General features: G+C 36.0%; 1 protein-coding gene across 12 annotated transcripts in view; it reads right to left on the reverse strand.

Annotated features, from left to right (window-relative positions):
- The window catches only part of NK7.1 (homeobox protein NK7.1), a 382305-nt gene extending 365527 nt beyond the window's left edge, over positions 1 to 16778 (reverse strand). Inside the window, exons 1-2 of one of the 12 annotated variants that reach the window (XM_073959048.1) lie at positions 16393 to 16778; positions 1766 to 2132 (exon numbers count right to left, since the gene is read on the reverse strand). The gene's annotated coding sequence lies outside the window, so the exon portion shown is untranslated. Of the gene's footprint in view, positions 1 to 1765; positions 2139 to 14886 lie in introns of all 12 variants that reach the window. The other 11 variants (XM_073959041.1, XM_073959039.1, XM_073959050.1 and 8 more) reach the window with 11 other exon arrangements.
- Positions 16779 to 20126: the final 3348 nt, after the last annotated feature.

A 20126-nucleotide genomic window follows, 5' to 3' on the forward strand; every position in this document is an offset into this window, starting at 1 on the left:
ATATTTTTATATCCTACACCACAATGCACAGTGGTCCCACTTGTATGGAAAGGAGTGCCAAAAATAGTTCTAATCAGTGAACGCCTTGAAATTTTAATCATAGATTTATAACGAGCCCAAAAGGGAGAAAAACAAACTTAATGGATGTAGGTCCACACTTGGGTGTAGCCCCCATATAAAGGAACCCCCGATTTTTTTTGTATTTTGACGATTTTAGCCAATTTTCGAGTTGATTTGGCTGTAATTTTGCATTTTGTGTTCTGAGGGAACAACATACCACCTTGCAAGAAATGTTCAATATAGGTCCACGTTTAGGTATAGCTCCCGTATAAACGTACCTCCTTATATTCGGTATTTTGAAGATTTTAGCCAGATTTGTTGTCATTATACCCTACACCACTATGTGGAAAGGGTATTATAAATTTGTTTTTCCGAAAATGCATATAACATCGCGAAATATTTATCGTAGACCCCCATGTGGTATACCAAAATTCATATCTCGGCGAGATAAAGCCGTCCATTAAAAATTTTAATCAAACTCCAAGCCGCAATAATAGACTGATCGTCACGGAAATTTGTATGGAGATCGGCTTAATACCGGATTAGACTCCTATTGTTATTGGTGATGATCGAAAATATTTAGTGGGTGAAATGGGCCAAAACAATTTTGTTTTATCGATTTGTTGCGGATCTGTAAGTCGCAATTATAGTCTGATCGGCGAGAAATTTTAAGTAGAATTTAGATTTACCGCAAAGAAGACACTCACAATTAAACTTGATGAACAGATAATACGAAAACTATCTGGACAGGCAACATCGCGTGTTGCCAGGCGCCATTTAAAATTTTTGTTCGACAGTTTGACAGTTTTTAGCCTATACGTACTCAGGACAGTTTGTCATACGATCTTGTGTTGTGTTGTTTGTTGTGTGACTTCAAAAAATCACTTTGCAAAAAAATGGAATTTACTCGTAAACTTTTTCGTCCGATAATTTTTCACAACTTTCGACGTGGATAATCACTGCAAGAGTACATAGATGAAATTAAATCTTTGTATGTTGATAAAGAGCCATCCTATAGCAGTATGAAAAACTGCTTTAATGAATTCAATCGTGGCCGACACTAGCCAAAAAACGAAGGTCGCGAGGGTCGTCTAAAATGTTTGAACGGATAATGCAAGATCGCCATGTTATATACCGTGAGATAGAGGCATCATTGAGCATTTATTCCACAAATTAATATTTGATACTGCATGAACACTTGGCGCCAAAAATGGCGTTTTTATCGTTGGATCACGTGTTGATCGGTGCAAGAAATTTCGAAAAAAATACGATCGCGGTGCTTCAAAAGACGTTTTGAAATATGAACCCGAAAAATAGTAGCAATCGCCAGAAGATGCTGTAAAAGCCTTCAAAACCTTTGTTTTGGAGGAGTCTCAATCAAGCCACTGTAAACAACCCAACACATGGTCGTATGTCATACTGTCCTGAGTAGGCTTAGATTAAAAACTGTCAAACTTTCAAAAAAATGGCAAATTACGCCTGGCGACACTGCGTGTTACCTAGGCCAGAAAGTTTTCTTGTGATCCTCGTAACAGTCGAATCGCCCCGATTAAGCAAATATATTTAAATTTAACCCACAGCAAACAATGAAGAAGCACCTAAGCATTTTGCATACTACCAAAATTCTTTTCTTTTGAATTATTTCATATTCCACTTTTTCTAATGAGGTCCTATTATATTTGGTTTATTTAGATGGCATACTTACATAATTTAACTGGCGTTTAATAAAGATGAAATATATCCACATAAATAAATCCTTTTGTTGGCTGGCGCATCAACAGCTTCCAATGTTAAGCAATTTAAGAATTTTTTGTGTGATTATTTTTGTTGTTTTGTTTTAATATTATTTCACCACGATACTGGTCTTTCGTCTATTCGTGTTTTTTTTTCTTTTTCCTCTTCTGATTATTTGACTTTAATGTGTTTCACTTTTTTTGGTTGGTTGATTGGTTAAATGACCAGATTTTTAACACTTTATTAACGTATTCATTCTTCTTCGAAAATCAATTCATATATTCAGAGATTAAAATTAATATTCATATCGATGACAAAAGCTGATAATCTTTTGTTAACTTAATGTGCGGAGAGAAAAAAACATTAATTCATTAATATTTTGCTTTTAATGACGAAAAATATTTGATTTTATTTGGATACACTTTTGATTGGTTGATCTTAAAAAATATGCTCAAACACACACACACGCACACACACAATTACACTTACTGCATAAGAGACGAGGTTTAAGCCGATAATGGTATTAATCACAATAAAGATACTTCGTATAAAAGATGAATAGAAACAAAACTGGCTATAGAATTTATTTATTTAAAATTTCAAAATAACAACAGCCAAAAACCAAAACAATAGAAAAAATCAATAATGTTTTATGGCCAAGACCCGACAAGCGCGAGAGAGAAGCAAATTAAAATACCAAAAGAAATATCAGATCGCCAACAGTGTTTTTGTCACCGATCATCATCTGACTGACTAACTTTGATCGTGTCGCTGTTATGGACTGACTATGTTAATCGTGTCAAAAATCAACTCAGCCATAGTCATTTAGTTGACGGTGTGGATGAATATTTTGCCGGTACCAAAAGAAAACAAATGTCCAAATTATGCTAATATAGGCGGCTAGATATTTAAAAAAAAAAAAAAAACAGAAATATGTATTTTTAGACGAATTTGTTAAATCGAATCGTAACATTTTTTTTTGTTTTAGTAGTTCTTTTGTTTTGGTTTTATCCGCTTAGACATGTGTGCGAGTGTTTGCCGGGGTGGATGAAAACGAAAACAAAAGCAAATGGGGGTGATTTGATGTCAGGCCGTCAGTCACAAGTGATTCATGAGACATTTTGCTTTGAAATGATGCTGGTGTTTTGGAAAAAAAATGTTTATTTTTTATAGTTGTTTTTATTTGCCCAAGCATTTGTTGAAGTAGTTTCTTCTGATTTCAGGGCTTGGGTCTCTTAAAATTATTGCTAAGCTTTATTATTGCCAAGCTTATCTCTCTTTCCTTATTTATGTTTTTTTTTTTTTTTTTGGGTTTTGGTGAAATTGTAATTAGCCATTTTGTTTTTATGCAATTTTACTCAAGATAAATATTTATATTTATGTGATTAAAATTCATTAATAATTTGAAACTTTTAATACTCTTTGTCAGCCTCATAATTTTGAATTAGATCTGTATTGTTATGTAAATGTCAAGGCATTAAGGAAATCCCAATGTGAATTAAAATTTAGTGGTTCTTTAATTTATTCCACAAACAAAAAACTAGGGCATCATTTGTTTCGTATATACCCCGTGAAACTTAAGGCTACATAGGATTAAAAATTTTAGAAATTTGTCCAAAATTCGTGCAACAATGGTAAATTAGTAGTTTAATATGAAAAATAAAACAATGTTTTTCCATTCAAAAAAAAAAATTCCAAACAAAATTTTTGATGCTACATCAATCATTCTTGGTACATAGACTATGAAAAAAATCGTCATTCCAATTTCGTAAAAGATATAACCGTTTTAATTTTAATATTTAGAAATATAAATATTTAGAATATTTAGAAATATAATATTTAGAAATATAAAAAAAATCGTGGCTTAATATAAAGCTGTTATATTTTATTACCCTTCACTGAATTTGTACCCTTTGCGATGATGCAAAAATACTCCTGAAATGCGTGAAAAATCACAAATCACTAAATCGTTGCCCACGCCTTTTTTCTTGATATGCTGGAATCAAATGAAGTCATTGGATCCCCAGTTAATTCTATCAGTTTACGCACGGCTAAATTTTTTCTGGCACAACGGCCTATTTCGGGCGACTTTCACAACCTTAGTTTTTTTGGCTAGTGTCGGCCACGGACACCATAGTCCTATAAGATGGCCCTTTATCGATATACAAAGATTTAAATTGATCGATGCACTCTTGCAGTGATTATCCACGTCGAAATTTGTGAAAAATGATCGGAAAAAAATGTTCACAAGTAAATTCCATTTTTTTTTGCAAAGTTATTTTTTCAAGTCACTGTAAACAAGACTACACATGGTCATATGACAAACTATCCTGAGTACGTTTAGGCTAAAAACTGTCAAACTTTCCAATAAAAAATTTCAAATGACGCCTGGCAACACGCGGTGTTGCCTAGGCCACAATGTTTTCGTGCAGCTCTCGTATTTGCAAAAATATTTCTCGAAATAATAAAACATATACACGCAGAAAAATATATGTTAGAAATATGTTTGGATCCAAACAAATATTTGTTTGGGACTGATTGCAAACAAATATATGTTTGAATCCAAACATAATTTTGTTTGTGTCCAAACAAATGTATGTTTGCCACATTTTGTAACATGTCTCAATTTAATATGTTAGGGTTCCAACATATTTTTTATGTTAGAACATATTTTTTATGGGTGGAGAGGATATTTGACAAATAGAGTAACAACAGGGCTCTCGCAGCTGCGGAATGCTAGTTTATAATAAAGAGATATGTACATGGTGTAATGCGTAAAAAAACGTGTGTTTCGTGCTTTGTTGTTGTTAACCAACGTAGCAAGCGAAGAGGAAACGAAAAAAAATGGTATTAATTATGTTGTTCTTTTTTATTAATTTCTCTAAATACAATCGTTGAGTAAAGACGGTAATGTGAGTGAATAAATCAGTGTTTTGTCTTTTCTTAATGAAATTGTGATTTTTAGTTAATTATGTGCCCAATACATTTTATAATTGAATCAAAAAGGTGAATGGAAATATTTTATTGGACAAGGAAGAAATCGCATTTAATATTGGTAATTACATCAATACATTTTTCATATACATACACACATACATACATATGTATATTTGAAATATGGATGTACCTACTCGTATTTATTACATTATATAATCATTTGATTCCAGATGCCGATTTCCCGCTGATGATTTCAACTTTGAAGAAAATGTGTTTTATTTCACAACTAAGAAGAACGATGTTTCTATATAATTTTTTTCTTTTTAAAAGTGCGACTTTTTGTAAATTATTTCATTCAGTTTTTCTTTTATTAAAGAGTGTTATGTATTTCCTTGGAATTTTGTATGTTCCTATGTGTCTTTGTTGCCCCATTTATAAATGTGTTTACATGCTAGAAACAGCCAGTGAGCACTTGCAGAGAGCAAGTGAGCATACATTTGAATGTGTTTAACATTGACATTTACGCTCCCTTGCTCTCAGAAAGCGCCCACTGGTGCATGTGTTTATTTTTTTGTGGCTTTTGGGTTTGTATTTGTTTGCACCCAAACATATAATTTGTTTGCAAGCAAACATATATTTGTTTGCAGGACCCAAACATATGTTATGTTTGGGACTGCTTGCAAACAAATATATGTTTGTTGCAAAATATGTTTGGGACATATGTTAGAGAGGCCATTTTTTTTCTGTGTGTACTTACAAACAATATATACAAAAAACAAGTGAGCAAAGGCTATAGTCGGGACGGGGCCGACCATGTGATACCCTACACCACTGGTAAACATTTCTTTTAGGGAATATAATCCGACTACCGCCAAAAATAATATGCCTTAATATGCAACCAAAATTTCGTGACCATCCGATCAAATTTACGACCTGTAGCTTGATTGCAAAAAATGGAAGAATTGGATACATTACCGACTATTGTGGTATCTCCCTTGTTTGACCACCTTCGCCAACCTGCTTTACACCAATGTAAAGGTAATATTTTCTTCTTCCATTGACAGGCTTTGCCGTTGGAATACCCCTTCTAGATGCCGATATATTCACAAAGAATAAAACTTTGAATTTGTCTCCAAATGAGTTTTTCCCCATTCCGACCCCTACATACTATCCGACAATCACCAAAATCAATAGGCTTTTTCCTCTGTGGGGCCCCCATCTACCCCCAAAAATTTCGTCACTATCCGATCAAAATTCCAACTTGTAGCGTGATTACAAAAAATGGAAATATTGGGTATATTACTGAATTTTGCAATATCTCGGTTTGCTCACTTACGCCAACATACTTTGCATCAATATAAACGAGATCTTTTCTTCTTCCATTGACGGGTATTCCTTTTGGAATACTCCAACCAGAAGCGGAGATATTCGCATAAAAAACGCTGACTTTTCTCCACATAAGCTTTTCGCTTAGTCCGACTCCTGAATATTATCCGACCATCACCAACTCCCAAAAAATTCGTGACGATCCGATCAAAATTGCGACCTGTAGCGTGATTACAAAAAAATCGGAAAATGGGATGCATTATCTACTATTACCATATCTCTGCTATTTGACCACCTACGACAACCTGCTTTACATCCTTGTAAAGGTGATATTTTCTACTTTCCTTGCCAGGTTTTGCTTTAGATATACCTCTTAAAGAAACAGAGATATTGGCTTTGAAATAAAACGTTGACCTTTCCCCAAATAAGTGTTTGCCCATTCCGACCACTGAATATTATCCGACCATCATCAAAATCAATAGGCTTCTTTCTCTTTGGGATCCCCATTAACCCCCAAAATTTCGTGACGATCCGATCAAAATTGCGACCTGTAGCGTGATTACAAAAAAATCGGAAAATGGGATGCATTATCGACTATTGGCATATCGCTGCTATTTGACCACCTACGACTACCTACTTTATATTGTTGTAAAGGCGATATTTTATACTTTCCTTGCCAGGCTTTGCTTTTGATATACCTCTTAAAGAAACAGAGATAATGGCTTTAAAATAAAATGTTGACTTTTCTCCAAATAAGTGTTTGCCCAGTCCGACCCCTAATTATTATCCGACCATCACCAAAATCAATATGCTTCTTCATCTATGAGACCCCCATTAACCCTCAAATTTTCGTGACCGATCCGATCAAAATTGCGACCTGTAGCGTGATTTCCAAAAAATAGAAAAATGGGATGTATTACCGACTATTGCGATATCTCCGTTATTTGGTTACCTACGTCGACCTAGTTTGCATCATTGTAAAGACGGGATCTTCTTTTTTCAGAGTCAGACTTTGCTTTTGGAAAGTTTTCAACCAAAGCTGTGATATTCGTCAATATAATTAAAATCGCAAAAATTAAAATTAGGTTTTATTTGCTACTATTGTGATATCTTCGCTGTTTGATCACCTACGAGCACCTTCTTTACATCATTAGAAAGGTGATATTTTCTACTTTCATTGTCAGGTTTTGCTTTTGGTATACCCCATATAGAAGCTGGGATATTCGCTTTGGAAAAAAACGTTGTCATTTTATCCACCTAAGTTTTTTGCCCTTTCCGACCCCTAAATATTATCCGACCATCACCAAAATCAATAGGCTTCTTCCCCTCCGGGGCCCCTATCAACATGCAAAATTTCGTGACGATCCGATCAAAATTGCGACCTGTAGCGTGATTACAAGGTTTAGATGGACAGACGGACAGACGGACGGACGGACTGACGGACGGACACACATAGCCAGATCGACTCAGCTCGTCGAGACATTCATTTTGGTATATATAAGTATGGGTCTGCGACCATTATTTCGATGCGTTACAAACTTTTTGGCCAAAACCAACTTATAATACCCTCCCCACATAGTGGTGTAGGGTATAATTACAACAGCCTCCACACATTGTGAAAAATAAAATGAAGCCTATGCCGTGAAGTCGTAGCTATATAATGAGGAAAGAAAATTATATTATTCTAATTTTGTTATTTTATGGTTCTATAGGAAAAATTGAAAAAAAATGTCAAGCGTTCATTCTCATTTTCGTCAGAATTTCATGCAATAATGAAGATATTCCGCTGTAACCAACTTTTGCCTTATAGTTTTCCTATAGGCGATCGTTTTTAGATCATTAAGGGGTAGTTTACACTATATGTAAATGTCATATGACACGAAATAAAAACATTCAATATCTACCAACGCAGGCAATGTGGAGACGTAATTTTATTACATTTTTTCTGGTGTGAACGCACAAAGTAAATGGCGTAAGGAAAATCCCCAATATTGCACATATTAGCGACTATATAATGATGGAAAATTTCATGTCATATGACATTTACATATAGTGTAAACTACCCCTAAATTAAATCATAAAGAATTTCAATTGTGACATAAAATAACCACAATTAGCATACACATTTTTTGATAAGTCCAGTGGATATATTAAAAAATCATACATTACAATCTTCATATTTGAACTTCTTCTTGGAGCATTAAGCTCCACATTGTGTTGAAAAGCATTTTTCCTATTTTTTGCATTAATACCAACACAGCTTTCGTTCAAATGCTTATTTTAACAAATTCCTCGTGAATTGTGCTAACGTAGTTGATTCTACAGAAATGCATTCAGAACTTATGGTATATCACAATTGATCGTGAGTTACAATACTCCATACCTCAGTTTCAACATATGTTAATTTTCTTAGCTAAGGCCCATGTATGTATGTAAATAATATTATTATGGAATTAGGTTTAACTTAACTCCGTGTAGACATTGTGTGATTCCCCGATTCGATTCGTACCAAATAAAATGAGGATTTTACTGACTACTTTCGTTTCAGTTCGCGGAATGATTTACAACTCACACACCCACCTGCTATTCTTGCGTATTTATACTCGCTCACTGTAGCATAGCCTGTTATAGAATCCTCTATCTAAGATGTTCTGCAATGGTCAAGCGAAATGTCACTCAGTTCGCAAATACACATGCAAACATACAGAAAGCCGATTGAATGTAAACAACAAATGGGGCAGAGGTAATACATAAGAGTGAAAGTATAAAGGGTAATAATGAATGACGTGACAATGCAGAACAACAATTGATGAATGATAAAAAACAATTCCAAAATAATCAGGCAAAATAGCGAAAACAATTCTATACAGTAGTTGCTGTTGTAAAATTAACTCAACAAAAGCAAATGGTTAGCAAAAATTTGCGCTACAAATCCGATTGGAATCCGATGGAAGTTTATATGAATTATCTAAAACCCACCAGTTACTCTCATAACAATGCATTAATTTTTTTCTGGATATTTTGCAATGGATGGCTACAGCCCTTATTCAAACCCATTACTTCGGACTCGTCTATAAATATTAGGTCCCATCTCAGTGAGCTAATAACAATCGGGGTGCGCTCATTGATATGAGAGATGTGTTGATCCTTCAGGAATGTTTGTGGGAACATACATATCGTCACCATAAATGGAGGAGAAGCAAAATACGTTATAAAATGAAAAAACTGTTTTATGGAATATTAATCTTATGAATGCGAGTATATGGGATATTATCCATCACATAGGAATGGGAGTAAGTAATCAAACCAAAACCGCGGAAACGCATGGTTTTTAGGATCCGTCATTACAACATAATCGGCAATGTTATACCATTTTCCGAAATGTCTTTTCTTGAATATGATCGTTATTTTTGAACGTAGAAACTTGAAATTTTGCAAGAGCATGTGTTTAAGTCCATTGTATTAGATTCAATCAAAAAACTAATTTTGACTTTTGTTGGAGATACGACTTCGGGCATTTATGGTGATGATATGTATGTATGATTCAAGCACATTATTTAGTAATACAATTTCTGTCAGGTTATTGTTCTTAACAGTGACACAGCGTGAAGTGTGTCTAACGACAAATCAGAAGGCTGCATTTGTGTTCCTTATAAAATACGGTCAGTATAGATCAACGTTTTGATAATGGCCAGATCTAAGTATTCTACAGTTAAGAACCACATTGTCCAGCAGAATTGGTTGTAAATTGGTACCTTGCGAGAGGTGAGGCTTCCATATGCGTTAACCTTCACTTCTCAACACTAAACTCAAATCTCCCGGCAAATGACTGTAGGTAAATAATAATCAGACAAACAATTTTATGTTTTAGGAAAAATTGCATAATAGTTCTGTTTTTCAGAACCTTCGCGAATTCAGTGTTATTGCCAGTTTTGCAACTTTTTGCCATAAAAAAATTCCTGCACTCAAAAAAAAAAAAAAACTAAACTAGGAAAATTAAGAAAATGGAGATGAACGGCACTCTGTTCGAAAACTTTTTACACTATAAATGTCTCTATGTTTGTTGGGATGTGATTGATCGTTGCATTGATTTTGACATTTCCGTCGGAGTTTTAAACATAACATAAATTTCGAACAAATTATTTGTTTATGGGATTAAGGCAATTTTTATACCCTATACCACAATGTGGAAAAGGGTATAATAAGTTTGTTTTCCCAAAAATTCATGTAACGCCGCGAAATATTCGTCGTAGACCCCTCATGTGGTATACCAAACTTCATATCTCGACGAGATAAAGCGATTTAGCTATGTGTGTCCGTCCGTCCGTCCGTCCCTCTGTCCGTCCATTAAAAATTGTAATCAAGCTACAGGCCGCAATTATGGACCGATTGTCACGAAATTTAGTATGAAGGTCGGGGTTGTACCAGAATAGAACTGATTAGTTTTTGGCGATGATCGTGAAATGTTAAAGGGATGAAATGGACCAAAAACAAAATTTTTGGTCGATTTTGTAGCCGCTCTGTAGGTCGCAATAATAGTTCGATCGGCGCGAAATTTTAAACAAAGGTTAAGTTTATGATGGAGAAGGCGTGTGCAAACCAACATGAATATCAGATAATATTTAGCGGGTTAAATGGACCAAAACTTTTGTGTGAAAATTGGTAAAATTTGTAATGTACAGGTTATATCTTTATCCATGGAGGAAAGATATTGCAAATCTATAGTGGTATAGGGTATCACATGGTCGGCCTGTCCGACTATAGCCTGCTCTTACTTGTTTTTAATATTTTTATAAGCATTGTTTGTATTTAAAAATATATAAAAATAACCAGTATTAAATCCCTGCACTTTAAAATAGTATTTTAGACCTTGTGATCGAAATTTCCACTAGTTTATTATACCCTCAGCATTTATGCTAACTTTCATACTCATCGAAATAATGGTTTTAATCCCCAAGTATGTTTGGACGAAATCCGTTTCAGACAATTTGGAGTTGATTTAGCCATGTCTGTCTGTCTGGCTGGCTGGAGTGCACGATAACTCCCGAACGGATCAACCGATTCGGTCCAAAATTTGGCTTTCGTAATATTTTGTTTAAACTTACTTTAAGTTCGAAGATGGGTTATATCAGTGCACTTCTTCCGGTACCTCCCCCACAAAAGGTCGAAAATGTTCGGAAATTTTGTGCGCACGATAACTCTTGAAGGGAGTAACCGATTTGGTCCATACTTTGCACATCGTAAAATTTCTACCAGACTTAGAAGAGTTGCCAATATGGACTCAATCTGTCCACTCCTTCTAGTACCTCCCACACAAAATTTTGAAAAAGTTCAGTTAAGAACCTGCTCTCGAATCGCTTTGATTTTTGTTGTAACAACTTGTATTCACTGTCCCCCATACGACGGTACAAGTTTCATCAGGGGCTAGTCCATACTTACATACTGACACCGTGTGTAGTGGTTGGAGCGCAAGATAACTATCGAACTATGTTCGAAGATAAGCCATATCGGTCCACACCATATGGTACCTCCCCCACAAATGTTCAAAAATTGTGCGCACAATAACTCTTGAAGGGAGTAACCGATTTCGTCCATACTTTACACATCCTAATACATCTACCAGATATAGATCAGGTTCGAATATGGACTATATTTGTCCACTTCTTCGGGTACCTCCCACACAAAATTTTGGATAAGTTCACTTTAAGACATGCTCTCGAATCACATTGATTTTTGTTGAAGCAACTTGCATTCGCTACCTCAATTACGAAGGTAAAAGTTCTTTCAGGGGCAAGTCCATACTTGTTGAGAAAACAGGCCGAAAGGTGTAAAAATCCCCTATGGCACCATATGTAGTGGCTGGAGGAGAGCAACTTTAGTTTAACTTCTAAAATGGTCCATATCGGTCCTCTCCTTAGGGTACCTCCCGCTCAAAAGTTCAACATTTATGTCTAAGTGCAGTTTAGGGTCTGTTCAAACATCCTTTGGAAATGTATACCGATGCTGTTCGTTGTGTTCCTGTTGTAAGCGATATTATGTTTTCCGTATGTAAGATATCTATCGAAAATATATTACATCGAAAAAGAGACATGTAATTTTTCTGTATTTTTGAACGCACAAATTGCTTATTGAAAATAATTTTATTATTTTTTACATACTAAAATTCCGCTATTTTTAATTGTTTTTATACCCTCCACTATAGTATGGAGGGTATATTAAGTTTGTCATTCTGTTTGTAACACATCGAACTAATCATTTGCGACCCTATAAAGTATATATATTCTTGATCAGGATAAAATTCTAAGACGATCTAGCCATGTCCGTCCGTCCGTCTGTTGTAATCACTCTAGCGTCCGCAATAATTGAGCTAGAGTGCTGAAATTTTGCACCCGATGGTCTTTTTTCCATAGGCAGGTCAAGTTCGAAGATGGGCTGTATCGGTTCACTTTTTGGTATAGCCCCCATATAACGGTACCTCCGGATTTGAGGTATTTTGACGTTCTTCGCCACATTTGCAGACCGAATTAGCTATAATTTGGCACTTAGGGTTCCCAGTGATCATCAAACTTATATACCAAAGGATATGGGCATAGGTCCATGTTTTGGTATAGTCCCCATATAACGGTACCTCCCGATTTTCGGTATTTTGAGAATTTTAGCCACAATTTTTAACCGAACTATCTGCAATTTGACATTTGAGGTTCCCAGTGGTCATGAAATATCTCCATGTTTTGGTATAGCCCCCATATATCGGTACCTCCCGATTTTCGGTATTTTGAGAATTTTAGCTACAATTTTTAGCCGAACTAACTGTAATTTGCTATTTGAGGTTCACAGTGGTCATGAAATATCTCGACCAAACATCGTCAACATAGGTCCATGTTTTGGTATAGCCCCCATATAACGGTACCTCCCGATTTTCGGTATTTTGAGAATTTTAGCCACAATTTTTAACCGAACTATCTGCAATTTTGACATTTGAGGTTCTCAGTGGTCATGAAACATCTCCACGAAACATCGTCAACATAGGTCCATGTTTTGGTATAGCCCCCATATATCGGTTAACTCCCGATTTTCGGTATTTTAAGAATTTTAGCTAAAATTTTTAACCGAACTAGCTGTAATTTGCCATTTGAGGTTCTCAGTGGTCATGAAATATCTCCACCAAACATCGTCAACATAGGTCCATGTTTTGGTATGGCCCCCTTATAACCGTACCTCCCGATTTTCGGTATTTTGAGCATTTTAGTTACAATTTGTAACCGAACTATCTGCAATTTGAAATTTGAGGTTCTCAGTGGTCATGAAATATCTCCACCAAGCATCGTCAACATAGGCCCATGTTTTGGTATAGCCCCCATATAACGGTACCTCCCTATTTTCGGTATTTTGAGAATTTTAGCTACCATTTTTAACCGAACTAGCTGTAATTTGCCATTTGAGGTTCTCAGTGGTCATGAAATATCTCCACCAAACATCGTCAACATAGGTCCATGTTTTGGTATGGCCCCCTTATAACCGTACCTCCCGATTTTCGGTATTTTGAGCATTTTAGCCACAATTTTCAACCGAACTATCTGCAATTTGACATTTGAGGTTCTCAGTGGTCATGAAACATCTCCACGAAACATCGTCAACATAGGTCCCCGTTTTGGTAAAGCCCCCATATAACGGTACCTCCCTATTTTCGGTATTTTGAGAATTTTAGCTACAATTTTTAACCGAATTAGCTGTAATTTGCCATTTGAGGTTCTCAGTTGTCATGAAACAATTTTAGCCACAATTTGTAAACGAACTATCTGCAATTTGACATTTTAGGTTCTAAGTGGTCATGAAATATCTCCACCAAACATCGTCAACATAGGTCCATGTTTTGGTATAGCCCCATATAACGGTACCTCCCGATTTTTGGTATTTTGAGAATTTTAGCCACAATTTGTAACCGAACTATCTACAATTTGACATTTGAGGTTCTCAGTGGTCATGAAACATCCCCACCAAACATCGTCAACATAGGTTCATGGTTTGATATAGCCCCCATATAACGGTACCTCCCAATTTTCGGTATTTTGAGAAATTTAGCTACAGTTTTTAACCGAAATAGCTGTAATTTGACATTTGAAGTTCTCAGTGGTCATAAAACCTCTCCAACGAAACATCGTCAACATAGGTCCATGTTTTGGTATAGCCCCCATATAACGGTATCTCCTGATTTTCGGTATTTTGAGAATTTTAGCTGCAATTTTTAACCGAACTAGCTGTAATGATCGGTATTTTGAGAATTTTAGCTACAATTTTGTCTATTCAAAAATAATCGTCAATATAGGTCCATGTTTTGGTATATAACAGAGATATCGCAATAGCATTTTTTCTGCAATCACACTATAGGTCGGTATTTTGATCGGATCCTCACGAAATGTTGGGGATGATGGGGATCTCACAGAGAAATAAACCTATTGACGGTTGGCGTACATCCCACTTGCCATTCAACAAAATTGACCTGTATTAATGAAGACATTCAGAGCAAAGGCGCTAACCTATCCCAATTTTAATATTTTGAATTTTACCAGTCAAAAGCTTATACACAGGGGTAGTGGTGTAGGGTATCACATAGTTGGCCCCGACCCGACTATAGCCTTGGCTCACTTGTTTTTTTTTTTTATTTATATTACGTGTATTTTTCTAAATGATTTGATCTAAACAGAATGTGTCACTATTTTATATAAGCTTTATAACTTCGCATAACAATATTTTTTAAAAAATATTTTTTATAGGACACCTCGATTTGTTTTCACAATTAAAAAGTTATAAATCTTTTAATATGTTTACCATTAAAATAATCCAGTAACATTGTTGTTATCTCCTTGTTTCTTTTTATATTTTTGTTTGTTATTTTTTTTTTTTTTTTTTTTTTTTTTTGAAAATTCACCAAGTATAGGATTATTGTTTTGTCTTTAATATTTCAATATTTATTATTTTTACTTGGGATCAGCATTATTTTTCTATTTTATAATATTTTTTGTTTTTTTACCACATTTTGACAGTGGTTTTTTGTAATTTTTTCTTAACTTTTTCATTTAATGTTTCCACTTAATTGCTGTATTTCATTATTTTTAATTGAAAATTTTTTTATTAATTTCGTAATCTTTTAATCATTTTATTTATATAGGTAATTTTTGTCATTACACAAATTAGTTTTTATTATCATTAACATTAAAACGGTTTTTCACATTTTATTTACAACTTTGTTTTGTTTTTTATTTTATTTTTCTTTTATTTCAATTTATTCTCATTGTATTAGCTGGCGTACATGTGTATGCGTGCGTGTGTGTGGGCATATTTTAAAATTGATGTTTATCTCTTTGATTTATTTGTGCTTTTAATTAATTGCTTAATTAAATGCCGTCGGCATTGTTACGCGTCGGCGTCAACGTTTCCCCGTTTATAGGTGAATGAGTGAATGAATAACTACCGTCGTTAGCACATCATTGAACGCGCGTACAAAACGAATACAACAATCACAAATTAACGACCATCACAACGATAATAACGACGACGATGATGAGTATGACAACGACTATGACGACGATGACGGCGGCGGCAATACAATGCGTATTATGTTGTTAAAACGTTTAACTCAAAATGGCAATTATTTCTCTTTATTTTTTGTATTTCTGTATAAAATTTCCTTTGATCACCCAACAAGCTCTTCAGCAGACAAAACAAACACTAAAAGCCCGCAAATTACAATGTCGATGATAATGACGAACAATAAATGAAACACTGCTGGCTGAATGCTTGTTTATTGGTTTAGTTTGCCATTCGTCGTCGGTTGGTTGGTTGGGTCACAAACATTTTACATTCATTATTCCTTGTTGCTGCTGCTGTTGTTGATGTTGATGATGGTTTGTCTGGCTGGATGTTGCTGATAAGGCGATGCTAAACAAAAATCGCCAAACATTATTCGCACACGAATCACTGGGAAACTGAAAACGGCACTCAAACGTAAAGGCTAAAGATTAGGCGCGATGCCGATAATAACAACTTTGACTGCGACGTGGCTGCGAACCGAGAGTTGATTGTTTTCAAATCAACCTTACTTTTTTGCTAATTTGATCCGTAAGAAGTCAACAACAACAAAACGATAAACGTTTAACAAACTAATGAACTGTGTGTGTTCAATGGGCAGACTTTACTAAATGACTCTTCCATTACTCCATGCCATTAACAACAGCCAAGCAAGCTGGAGGCACACACAACAACATTTGTATAAGTACAACACATACACTAACCGACAACACCATGCTAGACGGGGGGACGACCGACCCCACTTACAATATTAAACACTCTCCCCGGTACACACACGACTCATACTTCCAACTCTCTTGTATTTGTTATTGTTATTTTTGCTTCTTCTTCTTTTCGAAATGAAACACCATGTGTTTTGTTGCTTCGATTTACTCGCTGCTTCACTTTGTTCCGTGTTTCAATTATAAAATAAATTTTATTATGATTTGTGAAGTTCAAAAAGAGCTGCTTGAACTGCGCCGTACAACTATTTAACGACGACTGAATGTGGCAATTATGTATCTAGATACATTTTGCCCAACTTAAGTCGAAACAACAGCGACAGCAGCAGCAACAACACACACAGGCTGTCGTTAGCAGCAGAATGTGGCGACAGAAGCGACACTGGCACACAACGAACGCCAAGTAACAACGACATCGTAAAGCACAGTACACCAGTAGAACATAATAAAGAACTCTTCTGGGGCCATGATGTAGTAGCTCCCCCCAACCCACAACAAATCAGAAGACAGCAGACACCAAACGAATGTTGTGTGACGTTCACACAAAGAGTCATTGATGTTTTTTTGTTTGGAGGGTGTGTTAAAGAAGACATTTTTCAGGACGTCGACTGCAAAGTCAGCGTTCACTGTCGTCGTCATCATCATTCAACATGCCAATGATAATAATGACGATGTTTATTGTCATCATTATCAACATTTTATTGCTTAAACGAAAACGTTTGTTGATGTTGCTTCGCTTAGCTCCTTCATACAATTTTGTATATGGTTTTTTGCTACTTGCTTGCATTCACAGACACACACAAACGCACAGACACTGGCGTTCACATTCATATCCACTTTAAAAATCCTCATACAATTATACACTCTTGTGCACATTTACATTTCATAGCAATAATAACAACAATAATAAAACACATTAAATGCCCTCCCCATATTTCTGTATCAACAACAGTATCGTGGCAAAATATTATTAAGGATTTAAGTAAGAACTTTCCTGTATTAGTTTAATATGGGCTTATCCGGGTGGAGAATGGAGAATCGAATCCTCAAAATACCGAAAATCGGAAAATACCGTTATATGGGGCTTTACCAAAACATGGACTCATGTTGATAATTTTTGTTGGAGAAGTTTTGTGACGACTAGGAATCTGAAAAAGTAAATTACAACTAGCATTGTAATCCTCAATATACCGAAAAACGGGAAGTAACGTTCTATGGGGATTTTGCAAAACATTCACCTATGTTACAAATTTTTTAAGGAAGAGTTTTGTCACCACCTGAAAACTCAAGTGCAAAATAACAGATATTTCGGCAAAAAGATTGTAGCAAAAATCCTCAAAATATCTACAATCGGGAGGTACTATTTATGGGGTCTATACCAAAACATGGACACATGATGACAATTTTTCGTTGGAGAAGTTTTGTGACCACTGCGAACCTCAAGAGTCAAAGTACATATACGTAGTTCGGTTTAGTCTTCGTTGTATAAAACCGATATAAACTTTCCACCAGAAATTTGTCGGTATAGGTCCACGTCTTCATATAGCCCCCATAGAACGGTACCTCCGGATTTCTTGTATTTTGGAGTTTGTGGCCTCAATATCCCTCCGAAATGGCTGAAATTTGGTATTAAGTCTTCCTTGGGGTATAAAACTTTCCACCTGAAATTTGTCGGTATAGGTCCACGTCTTCATATAGCCCCCATAGAACGGTACCTCCGGATTTCCGGTATTTTGAAGGCTGTGACCTGCCTCAATATCCCGCCAAAATTGCCGTAATTTGGTATTAAGGCTTCCTTGGGGGGTAAAAAGCTTTCCACCTAAAATTTGTCGGGTTAGGTTCAGTCCTTCATATAGCCCCCATAGAACGAAACCTCCCGATTTTCGGTATTTTGAAGGTTGTGGCTGTTGGTTGGTTGGTTTACGTGGTGGCTATACTTTATAGCCTCAATTAGTATGTAAGAGATGCCGTTTTGAAAACCACACCACTCGTTCAGAGATTGCTATGTCGTTGTTTCGTGTTGGCAATTAAAACCAGCCTGATGAATTTAGGAATCGCAGAAGATCTCCCAGACCTACTTCTGTTTTCTATGTGATATCATGAAGGAACGGTTGTCCAAAAGCTTTAAATCGTCGTTGCATTTGTGCAGGGCAGGAACAGAGGAGGTGCTCAACAGTTTCCTCCTATTCTTCATTCCCGCAGCTACGTCAGTGGTCATTGTGTGGTAGATTTATGCGGTTTGCATGGTTACCAATTGCCCAGTGACCGGTTAACACTGCAATAAGTCTTGTAGGTTCCGTCGAGTTTGTTTAATCAGGCACTTATTGCCTTTGGCGTTTTAATGAGGCCACGTCGATTTTGATATCTGACATGTTACCGTTTTGTCCTATCTACTTTCAGCCAGTGATATATAGTGTTTGAAGATACCCCCTTTAACTACTCCCATTGGTATTGCGACTGACACCTTTGTTAGTTCGTTAGAGGCGGATCCTGCTCTAGCTACCTCGTCTGCTTTTTCGTTCCCAACAAGTCCCTTATGGCCCGGGTTCCAAGTGAGAACTACTCTTGACAGACGCCCTATTTTAGCAAGTTCTTCTTTATAATCTTTCACTAGCTTTGATGTGACAGAGTTAGATTTTAGTGCAAGGAGCGCCGCTTGACAGTCGAAAAAGATTCCTATTGAGTTTGCTGTGTGATGTTGTAATAGTTCAGTACAGGCCTCCTTTATTGCCAGTATCTCCGCTTGAAAGACGCTGCAGTACTCAGGTAGCTTTGTAGATGTACATATATAAGTTTGCTTCTTCCGAGAACACACCGGATCCGACTCCACATTTCGTCTTGGAGCCGTCCGTGTATACTTTAGTGTCATGAACCGTCAATGGTGATCCATTACGCCATTCTCTTCTGCTTGGAAATTTAACTACAAAAGGCTGATCAAAATTCATTCATCATTCACAATAATCAGCAGTGGTTGATATTTCTTTCGGAAGTTTTTGAAGCACGCACGCATGTCCGTAAGCTCTGTTGTGGCTGTAGTTATACATTTCTCTATTTTATTGACTTGTCTGAAGAGAATTTTAAACAGAAAAATTGTACACACAAACATTTCTGTACCTATTATTAAAATATTTGTTGCATAACAAATATGTAAAATGCATAAATTTTGCATATTTCCATATTATTTTTTGCATATGCATGATTTATGAATTTTGCATATGTCATATGTTTCAACTGCAACTTAATCAGAAGCCAAAAATATGCCGAGTCCCAAAATTTGACATGTATCGGACTCGGAAGAATCTTTGAGCAGGGGTCGTTACGTGATCCATAATGTGTTTGTTTTCGTCTATTTTTTCCGGTCCGTGTGGGGATAGAAAAGAACCACTCCCCAACAACAAATGCAGCTCCTAAAACTAAATGCTGTTGTACGAAAAGCGGAGAAGGATGCCATACCTTCCTTATACATCGGTCTGTCCAGTACAAACCTGTCTCGCTTGAGCTTGATTCTAGTGAACCATACATCAAATGTATGGGGATAACAGGAAAATGTGGGACTGGCGAGGTAGAGAATTTACCAATCACTGATTCAGGAGTTGCCCATTCTCTTAGGTACTGAAATAGCAGAGATAATTTTACGGAACATCAGAACAGATGCAGCCGTTCGCTCTATAACTGGTGATCGAATACTCGTAATCGGACCAAATTTCCCAGAAGAGGAAAATGAGAATGATGAGCTTCGTCGTACAAATCCTGATGACA

This window comes from Musca autumnalis, unplaced genomic scaffold (assembly GCF_047663935.1).
Source record: "Musca autumnalis isolate F117 unplaced genomic scaffold, ASM4766393v1 scaffold_1, whole genome shotgun sequence".
NCBI lineage: Eukaryota > Metazoa > Arthropoda > Insecta > Diptera > Muscidae > Musca > Musca autumnalis.